General features: G+C 38.4%; 1 non-coding gene across 1 annotated transcript; it reads left to right on the top strand.

Moving 5' to 3' along the window:
* Positions 1-2,148: 2,148 nt before the first annotated feature.
* LOC119990268 lies at positions 2,149-2,254 on the top strand. The gene has a single exon (XR_005465994.1). It is a non-coding gene; the product is annotated as a small nucleolar RNA R71 (small nucleolar RNA).
* Positions 2,255-11,463: the final 9,209 nt, after the last annotated feature.

Here is an 11,463-nt window from a genome sequence, read left to right as displayed (position 1 = left end):
ACCACCATTTCTTTAGGAAAGACATTTTTCTTCATTTTCTTCGTTTTCTTGGTTTTCCTCTCCTTCTTTTGCTTCCTCTTCTTTTGCTTCTCTTTGGGCTCCTCAACTGGAGACTTTGATACATCATTTTCAGCTTGGGTGGCTGCCTTGGGAACTTCATGCTTCACTTTGGAGTCTTGGCTTAGGAGAACTTCAATCGGAATATAATGAGCTTTCTTCTCAATAGTATCGGGAATGACCATGTCAATATGCTCCGCTTGGAGGCATTATTGAGAAACCTCCTCTTGCCTTCTATTTCGAAGCACCTTAAAAGTGATTTGGTCACCTCCCACACCTCTCAAAGTAAGCTTCCCTTTCTCCACATCAATCAAAGCTCTTCCCGTGCTTAAGAATGGTCTTCCTAAGATTATGGGAGTAGTGGGGTTGGCTTCTATATCCAAGATAAGAAAATCCACCGAGACACCATGGTTGGACTAATCTCTTTCACTCCAATTTGCTTCGCAACCGACAATGGCATCCAATTTGCTTCGCAACCGACAATGCCAAGAGGGTACTTTATAGATCTATCTACCATTTGCAAGGACACCATGGTTGGACTAATCTCTTTCACTCCAATTTGCTTCGCAACCGACAATGGCATCAAATTGATACTAGCTCCAAGATCACACAAGGATCTCTCAATCAAGGTGTTACCTATAGTGCACGAGATTGTGAAACTTCCCGGATCTTCTTGTTTGATTGAGAGTTTCCTTTGCACAATGACAACACACTCTTCGGTTAATTGTATCTTCTCATTCTCCTTCAATCTCCGCTTCTTGGATAAGATCTCTCTCATAAAATTGGCATAGCTAGGAATTTGCTCTAAAGTTTCGGCAAAGGGGATGTTCACTTGAAGCTATTTGGATACCTCCAAGAACTTAGAGAATTGATCATCCTTTTCCTTGTTGCTCTTTAACCTTTGAGGAAATGGAATTGGAGGCACATAAGCCTTGTCTGGAGGTGCAGGAAGTGAACTATCGGGCCAATCAAACTCCACAGCATACCGAGTCTGCACATCTTTTTCATTTCTGCATTTTTCATCATGTACTGTAGCTGGCCGATTGATCGGGATGGGGTCCGATCAATCGGAATTGGCCTTGGGTAAATTTTCACCAAAAAGGTCCGATAGATCGGGAATCAATCCCCTCCGATCAATCAAAAATAGCCCCTGGACACTTTTCAGCTTGATTCTCCCCTGTTTTGCTACACTCCTCTTCCTCCTCCAGTAAAATTTTTGCCTTTTTGGCATCTAGATTAGAAGCATTTTTAACCACCTTACCAGTCCGAAGAGTGATTTCCATGCGTTGCTCATTTTCCTTCCCTTTGGGATTCACCTCCGATTGGCTTGGCAATGAACCTCTTTCTCTATATGACAAAGCGTTAACAATTTGCCCCATTTGTACCTCAAGATTTCGGATGGAAGCTCCATAGTTTTGCATCAAATTTGCTTGAGCTTGTAGAGTGACATCTGTTTTGCTCATGTATTGCTCCGTCCTTGCAATAAATTGGGAGGTATGAGTTGTAAGTGTATCTAGGCCTCCGGCTAGCTTTGAGAACATCTCATCAACATCCCTCTTCTTCTTTTTGAGCTGCATTAGATGTTGAGGATTTTGCAGATTTTGAGTACTACTCCAAGAGAAGTTGGGGTGATTCCTAAATCCCGGATTGTAGAAGTTGGAATAAGGATCATTGCGGAATCGATTAAAGTTGCCTCCACCAATAGCATTCACTTGCTCACTAGAGTTAGAAGAAGAACCAATAAAACACTCCCCCGTAGGATGGCGTCTGCAACAATAATCACAAGACATATGGGAAGGTGTGTTTTGCATAGCATGCACTCCTTGAGCTTGATTTAGTGTCAATGCATCAATCTTTTTTGCCATAATAGCCTAGGTAGATAGAACTTCATCATTTCTACAACTTCCCCCTTGTTTTGGATTCCCCCTCACTGAGGACCAAGAGTTAGTGGTCTTGGCCACTTTTTCAAGTAGTTCCCGGGCCTCCTCTTGATTCTTAGTCATAAATGAACCTCCCGCAACCGCATCAATAGTCTCCTTAGTATGCATGCTCAACCCATTATAGAAAGCTTGGTACACCACCCATTCTGGAAGGCCATGATTTGGGCAACTTTGAATAATTCCTTTAAAGCACTTCCAAGCCTCATAAAATGATTCAAGATCCTTTTGAGCAAAAGACATGATATTCGCCCTAATTTGCACTGCCTTGGTCGGAGGAAAGAATTTCGCCAAGAATTGCTCTGCTATCTCATCCCAAGTGACATCAACCATCCCTTAGCCTTGTCCCTCAAAGAGAATGGGAATAACCTCAACAAGATAGCATCCTTAGAAGCTCCGTTAATCCCAAAAGTAGTGCACACGTCCAAGAAAGAGCGAAGATGTACATTAGACTCTTCATTAGGAAAACCATAGAAATTCACCGAGTTAGAGATAATGTTGATGATAGCCGGCTTGATCTCAAAATTAGTAGTATTGATAAGAGGATAGCGGATGCTTGAAGGATTTGTATCCCAAGTAGGCCTAGCACAATCCTGATGAGAGTGAGGATCAAATTGCCTAGGAGGGTTTTCAACCTCTTCACCACCATTTCTTCCATTAGCACCTCCACTATTACCATTACCATTACCATTACCATCATTCACATTCAAAGCTCCACCAAGATCACCAACATTCCCCCTTCCTTGATTGTCTCCCATGCCTTCCATTTGATTATTAATAAGCTCCCGTCTAAGATTGTGAAGAGTCATTTCAATCTCCAAATTAATAGCAATTAATTCTGGATTAATAGAACGTCTTCCCAAGATTATAAAAGAGAAAGAATTTCTATAGAAAAATAAAAACCAATTAACACAATTGAAAACTTGATTTTGACACAAAAAGAAATTGCCTCAATCCTCGGCAACGGTGCCAAAAACTCGATATGGATTTCATTGCAAGTGCACAAATCGCACAAGTAATAAAGAAATGAGTAAATTATCGTTCCCACGAGGATATGTTAGCAATCAAAATCAATGTCAAAATAAGCAACAACTATGAAAATTGGGGAAAAGGATTCGTGATTGGTTTTTATTTTACACTAAACTAAAGCAAGGAACAAAAGAGCAATTAAGTAATCACGAATCTAATCAAAGATGGGAAACACTAGGGTACTTAATGACAATCGATTTCCCAATCTATTCAATGTTCTATTCCTAGATACATCAAACGTATTTTAAATATAAATCCTTGTTATTCCTAACAATCAGATTAATATATCAAAAACCCATTAAGAACTATGGAAATCATTTAGCGACTGCATAAGTCATAAACCTATATTCCTATGGTTTATGCACCCTATGTCATCTATGGCTTGAGGCAAACCCTAGATATCTCCTTCCGGTCTCAATCTAGGCAACAAAGCATTTAGATGGTGATCAAGCATCCAAAATCATTAAGCACACCCATAGACAATCAATAAGATAGAGAAATCAAGAAATAAGGAAACCAAGTTATATTGAATCTTCAAGGTTTGGTCACATTAAAACCTTAGAAAAGAAATCTAGCCACTCATAGAGTCAACATACATCATCAAGCAATGAAAATCAATCATAAAAACTAAGATAAAAGAGGAGAGAGAAAACCCCCTTGTGAACCCTCTTCTTCTCCAAGCTCCAATGGTGGTCTTCAAGATAGAGAATGAAACCCAGCTCCAAGAACTCCCCGAAAACCCTATTGTATGCCCTTTTATACTTCCCCAAACTCTTATGTCCTTTCCAAAACAAGTTGGGGTTGTTTTGGCTCAAAAAACACGTGAATTCGAAACTTTTTCGTGAAACTACATGTGCTGTGAATAGTAACTCCGATCGATCAGACACTGTTCCAATCGATTGGAAATAGCTTTTGTCTCCATGAATTCAAGGCTGTTTTGCAGGTCCGATTGATCTGGAATGGCTCTGATCGATCGAGAATCGCTTCTAGAGTAAAAATCTTTATTTTGCACTCTTTTCCTCCATTTTTTGCCTTGGCACCTACAATATACAAATATAGCTTTCTTAGGCAATATCAACTCTTAATCAACTCAAAATGGGATGAAATTATGTGTAAAAGATGCATAAATATATGTATATATTTGGCACATCAGTGTGACAGTCTTGTTCAATGTGCTTGGTACGTTCATGAAACACGGGATTCGCTGCAATATATAAGGAAGCTTGACTGTCCCAAAGTAACTTGGCCGGATGAGGATGATTTATTTTGAAATCTCTTAGTAAGTATCTCAATCAAGTGAGTTCACAAGTTACAGCTGCCATGGAATGATACTCCATTTCGGCAGATGATCGTGCCATTGTTACTTGTTTCTTGCTTTTCCATGATATAAGTGAGTCTCCAAGAAACACACAATAACCTGTCACTGAGCAGCGTGTGGTTGGACAATGGGCCCATTCCGCATCACAAAAATCAAATAAATTCAACTTGCTGTGTGATGAAAATAATAAACCTTGACCAGGAGCTTCTTTAAGAAAATTAAGAAGTCAGTGAGCTGCATCAAGGTGGTGTTGTTTTGGCTCCTGCATGAATTGGCTTAGAGTATTGACTGCATATGTGATGTCTGGCCTTGTGATCGTCAAGTATATCAATTTACCAATCATTCCTCGATATTGAGTAGGGTCTTTGAGGGGTTCGCCGCCGGTGGGTAGTAATATTAGCTCATGTTCCATTGGAACTTTGGCTGGTTTAGCACCAAGTAGAGCTGCCTCTTATAGTATATCCAATGTGTACTTACGTTGACTAATAGTAATACCAGCTTTCAACCGTGCTACTTCAATCCCAAGAAAGTACTTTAGGGGTTCGAGATCTTTAATTCGAAAATGTTGACTGAGAAATTATTTGAGAGAGCTAATTTCCAAGTCATTGTTCCCTCTAATAACCATGTCGTCAACATATAATAAAATAATAGTGATTGAGCTTCTAGATACCTTAGTGAACAAGGGAGTAATCAGCCCGTGATTGTGTGAAGCCAATATCATGGATGGCAAATATAAATTTTTGAAATCAACTATGAGATGCCTGATTGAGTTCGTATAAGGACTAATGAAGTCGACATACAACACACTCCCTCTGTGGACGAGAACCAGGAGGTAGTAACATATAAACATCTTCATGGAGATCACCATGAAGAAATGCATTTTGTACATCCATTTGGTGTAGTGGCCAATTACGATTGCAACAACAGTCAATAAAGAATGAATAGTAGTAAGTTTAGCAACAGGGGCAAAGGTTTCCTTGTAATCGATGCCTTCGTGTTGAGTAAAACCCTTGGCAACGAGGTGAGCCTTGTAGCGCTCTATAGTCCCGTTAGAATGGTATTTGATTTTGAAAACCCACTTGCATCCAATGGGATGATGACCAGAGTTTAAGGGAACAATACACCAAGTTCCATTGTCTTCGAGAGCCTTAAGCTTAGCATCCACGGCCACAGTCCAATTGGGGTCATGACGAGCCTGTTCATATGTAGATGGTTCCAGAACCTGGGATATGTGATATACAAAAGCTCGATGGGCAGGAGATAAGTGAGCATAAGATACATACCGATGAAGAGGATACCGTGTGTTGAACGTGGAGGAAGATAAGACGGTTGGCCCAGGCAAGGCAACATGATAAGTCGTGTAATCCTTAAAGTGGGTCGGTGGTCGTGTGATGCGACTTGATTTGTAGGAAGAAGAGGGAAGGTCGGTCGTGGCATGTTGTTTAGGTGGTATGGTGGAGATTGTCAGGCTGGGGTTTGGTGGAGTGGAGTTGGTGGTATCTGGAAATGGAGTAATAGGTGGAATATGGAGAGTGGAAGGTGCAGGTTCATTATGGTATGATGGATCATTTTCTAATGGGCCATGTGAGGGAAGAGGTGATGTATCATATGAAACAATAGGGATATCTACTAGAGTTATTGTGTGAAAAGGAAATGTGCTCTCATGAAAATAGACATCATGACATGTGAACAATTTGTAGGTTGTAAGATCATAGACACGGTAACCTTTTTGACCAATGGGGTAGTCGAGAAATATACATCGACGAGCATGGGCATCAAATTTGGAAGAAGGAAGAAGGAAGAAGATGTGTGACATAACAAAGGCAACCAAATACCTGAAGATGAGAGTAATTAGGCATTTGACCATGTAAGAGTTCATAGGGAGATTTGTGAGATAGTATAGGTGTAGGAATACAATTTATGAGATAGCAAGCTATTTGGACACTCTTCCCCCAAAATTGTAATGGTAAGTTTGCTTGAAAGCGAAGTGCCCAGGCAATGTTTATAAGATGGTGATGTTTACGTTCAGCAACCCCATTTTGTTGGGGAGTATGAGCACATGAATGGTGAAAAACAGTGCCATTGGCAATGAAAAATGACCGCATGAAAAGAAATTCTCCCCCATTGTCAGCACATGGGATTTTAATGTCACGTTGGAATGGGGTTTACCCAAGAGAAGAAAGATTTTAATAATGTTTGTACATCGGATTTAAAACATAGAAGATGTACCTATGTGAAACGGGTGAAGTCATCAACAATGGTTAGAAAATAGCGTGCTCCTGAATGGGTAAGAACCTTGTAAGCCCCTCAAATGTCACAATGAATTAAATCAAAAGGTGCTTTGGATTGAATTGTACTTGAAGGAAAAGGCAATCGTGTTTGCTTTGCTAACGGACAAATATCACAAACGAGTTTGGAATCAAACATTATTTCTGGAACAGTTTTTGACAATAAAGTAAAAGGATTTGCTGAAGGGTGCCCAAGACGCTGATGCCAAAGACGATGAAATTTTGGAACATGAAGTACTCCATCAAGTGATAATTCATGTGATAATCTGATAGATCCAATGCTTTTAATTTCGACCTTCCCCCCATTGGGTAATCCCACAAAATCATGTTGAGTGGCAGCTATATTATGTGGGGGTGGCAATAGAGATATGTGATATGTTACCCTGCTATCAATGATCCAATAAAGTTGTGAATGTGGATCATATTCTACCATATTACAATGGGGAGTAATAATACCTATTGCATTTGCAAGTGGTGCGCTATTACCATTTCCGTTGCGGAGCATGGTAATAAGTTGATTATACTCTTCAGTGGTGAACATGGGACTAGTTGAGGTGGTGGGCCTGGCCACTTCAACAGTGGCTGGCGTCGCCTGAATAAATTTGGTGTTGTGAGCTGCAGTTTCTGGTCGCTTGGTCTTGATGTCATATTTTAGTCATGCCATTTATGACCGACCGAAAACCCATGAATATAGTAACAACGATCTCCCAGATGTCCATCTCCATCGCAATAGCTGCATTTCAGCGGTTTACGATAATTTAAATTTCCAGAATTAGAGCTACTTTTTGGTGCAGTAGTGCGACTTGCTTGCATTGCATGAGTGTTGGGTAGAGTTTCGCGGCGGTTGGCCACCTCCATTTGCCTCTCGTGCTGAAGAATTAGACCATCAGTCAGGCGTGTATCCGGGAGTGGGTTCATCATCAAGATCGATCCTCGAACAGTGGAGTACGTGTCATTTAATCCCATCAAGAATTGCATGGCCCATTCTTTTTCTTCCCTCTCTGCAAGTGTCTTGGATCCCTCACAGTCACACTGAATTGGCTCTTGGTAAGAAGCCAATTCATCCCGAAGAGCCTTCAGTGTGGTGTATTATTCAAAAACAGAAAGTTGTCATTGTCGGTGTTCAACAATTTCCAATCGAATTTGATAGATCCGTGAATCATTTCCTTGTGAGAACCGATCCTCCAGATCCTTCCAGGCCACAGATGTGGTTTTGCAATAGAGTATACTGGCAGCAATGTTGGGCTTCACTGACCACCACATCCATGAGAGAACCATATCAATGCATCGCTGCCAAATAGGGAACTTGGCATCAGTAATTGGAGGAGTTTTGATGGAGCCATCAATGAACCCAAGTTTGTCCTTTTCACTAAGAGCAATACGCACGGAACGACTCCATTGTCCGTAGTTGCATCCGTCAAGAGCTTGTGAGACTAAGACAAGGCTTGGCGAATCTGAATGATGGAGGGCAATAGGGTCGGATGCATTTGGCATCCCCTCAGTTGGCACTACCTCTATTGACTTGTTAGATGCCATAGTGGTTGTGTGAATGGTAAAGAAGAATAGGTGAGTGTGTAGCGGAAGTCGCGTGGGGTATCTAGAGTGAGGAAGAAAGCTCCGATACCATGAGAAATTATAGAATTTGATATATTATTGATATCTTTTGATATAGGAAAGCACTAGTATTTATACAAGGACTAAACTCTATTCTACGTATATCACCCCTAATTCTATGCTATTTACATTTAATTCCTCTAATCTCTCTGATTGAATTATTGACTATTTTCCAGCCTTGTAATTCCTCCAATCAGTGATTTTGTCTTTAACACAATGTTGTAAATGTCTTTTTACTTATTTCTTACACGAAATTCACTACTGACATTTATGAGTTTTACTAGATTTTTCATCCTTACATTATTTTTCTTCCCAATTTCGTCCCTCAACCATGTGAAAGTACTTTGTTTGTCCCTCAAAAAGTTTTGACATTGATAAAATCTTATGTGACATCCCACTAGCTATAATTTGTACATAGTGAAATATATGTGGAATACACATTGGATAGACTCAAAACTTTTTGTCCTTCAACTATACATGTGGTTTCGTTTTTGTTCTTCAAAACTATTTTTCCATGCAAATATAGGAGTGGGTAAATCAAAGTAAATGATAAAATGGAATACATAATAAAAAGATACCTCACTTTGAGTACATAATTGCCTCAGATTTAATTTTGATTTTGATTTCTGCATTTTATGTCTTAATGTGATTTCAGAAATAAAATAAGTATTTTTTACATAGTTAAGGGACGGAAAAATGTCTCACTTTTATATTTTAGGGATATAACGTTGAAGTTTGTCAAAATTTGCCACATAAAAAAAATGTCACTTGAAGGACAAAATATGTAATTTGTCATTGTTGAAGGACAAAATTAGGAGAAAAAATAATTTAAGGACGAAAATAAAACCACGTATATATTTGAGGGATGAAAATTTATATTTAGCCTGAATTTTACATATTTTATAATGATTATTTTTTCAAAAGAATATATTTTGACTTGCGGAAATTATGATTCGCTTATTTGAAAGTGTTGAGATTTACTAAAAATAATGATTCACTTACTCATATATGATATTTAAAGGGTAAATTTGTATGATTTCATTCTCGGTTGTCAAGAAAAATGTAGTAAGGGCACTAGGTGTTTCCAGAGAGATACTAGTACTATGAAATCTGATATAATCAAGGTTAGGGTTGTGAGTTATGAAACACACGCACAAACTACGGAACATGTGGTGCAACATTGTACAACAATAAGTATCAACCTATAAAAACTAATCAACAATCGTCAAGAAGACTGAAATGGCATAATGCCTCCACAATTCATATTATCATTCAAAAATAACTAGAGTAATGAGACCTCAGTCGTCGATATCAAGCAACGGAAACAAAACATCGTCTCGAGTCTATAGTGATTGAGTCATAACATCATTCAAAATAATAACATAATTAACATTCCTAGACAGTGACAAGAAAAAAAAAGGATGACACTGGATACACTGCACCATTACGCCTCTGGCATCCGAAAATCTACGTCCTTCTAACTTGGAGAGAAAAGTGATGAAAGGATGAGCGAATGCCCAGTGGGAAAATAAACAATAGGACAACAAGTAATTGAGTATAGAAATACCAATACAGGAAGGAATCATAATAGATTCGGACCCCTACAAAGGAGTTGCAACACATTAATATGCCAAAACGGAATAACATATGCATGCAACAATAACAACATGCATTAGGCAATGTAGGTTACAATACAAATATTTATGTATCATTTATATTTTATAAAAAACAACCAAGATCAATTGAGTTACATCGAATGCTGAAGCACTCATGAACCAAGTGTATTGATATGCGTAAGGTCCAATAGCACACTAAGACAATCCATTTAGAAAAAGCGCACTCCCAAAAAACACTAGGATATCTAGAAACCTAAGAGCAACTCCAAGGGGGACACCAAATGAGGCATCAAAGTCCCTAAATGCCAAAGAATCAAATGGTGGAGGGAAAGGACTAGGGGCGGAGCCAGGATTAGATGTTGGGGGAACTGATACTAAACACAGATTATCTTTTGATCAGGGTTAGAAAATTTGGCAGTGTCCCTGGAAATTGTTTCTAGGGTTATTTACAACATTACACTTCTTATTTTTATCTAGAAAGCATATTAGCAACGAATGGACACATACCACAAATACAAATAAATTGCTATAATACCAAAGATTATGCAGAGTTAGGAGCTTAAGGTTGTATATCTGATATAAGATGAAGATTCAAGCTTTCAAATGAAATAGAGAATGGGAGACAGAGAAAGAGATGAAGTCGTCATTAAGAAGTTATGTTGGCATTGGAGCCATTACATGTATATACAAAATTGAATTTGCTATTCGTACTCAATGGTAGTGTTTACAAATAAAGAATTATGAAATATAATGGGCTTAAGTGTGAGAAAAATAATAGACAAACCCAACCTAACTTAAGATAGAGGTCCAATGTCTCATAAGAGGAAGAAGGGTCCCAATACAAACATTAGAATAGATAGCCCAAAAGATGAAGCACAAGTGCACAACAGATATTAACAATATATGTAACTTTGTATTGTATTATTTTATTTATGCTTAAGTATATTAATTTTTTTTACAAAAATTTTCACTGTGCTATAGCCTAGTGCAACCCACCTATCCATCGGCCCCTGGAAAGGACAAATAGTTGTTGGTGAGTCAAACGGCCTTATCTTATTGATCTTGAAGGCTGAAGCACATTCGGAATGAATATTGCAATCTCTTCAAGTTGTGCTACTATGTGCAAAAATGAATACAAAGGCAAGTTTGTACCCACGCTTGAAGATGAAAGACAGGTCTGCGAAAGTGCTGCTATACTTGATTGTATTGAAGAAGAATCTAGAATGAGTATGGGTTTATTCAAGCTGAGTGTATATGAATGGATATGGGTTTGTGAATATTTTGTTTTTTAAGAAATTGAATTGCAAAAGAAGGATCTAGATAGAGATGTATGGGCCATTCATTTAATATGCTTCATGTTTAATTAATGGCTCATTGTGTATATAAGAGCAAAAGAAGTATAATTTTATGATTCAAAATTTTGTGAATAAAAGGAATACAACTCATTAAATTGAAATTCCAACACTTCATTTAATTAAAAAGACACACTTGAAAACAATATTAAAACAACATTAACCTAGTACATTAAAACATCAAACATATTGAAATGACACTCTCTCATTCTACTCCATGTAAATTTCACAAATGAAGAACAAGATCCAACT

The sequence above is a fragment of the Tripterygium wilfordii genome, chromosome 21 (genome assembly GCF_013401445.1).
Source record: "Tripterygium wilfordii isolate XIE 37 chromosome 21, ASM1340144v1, whole genome shotgun sequence".
NCBI lineage: Eukaryota > Viridiplantae > Streptophyta > Magnoliopsida > Celastrales > Celastraceae > Tripterygium > Tripterygium wilfordii.
The sequence above is the reverse complement of the archived record's forward strand: the minus strand, read 5'-3'. Positions and strand labels throughout refer to the sequence as shown.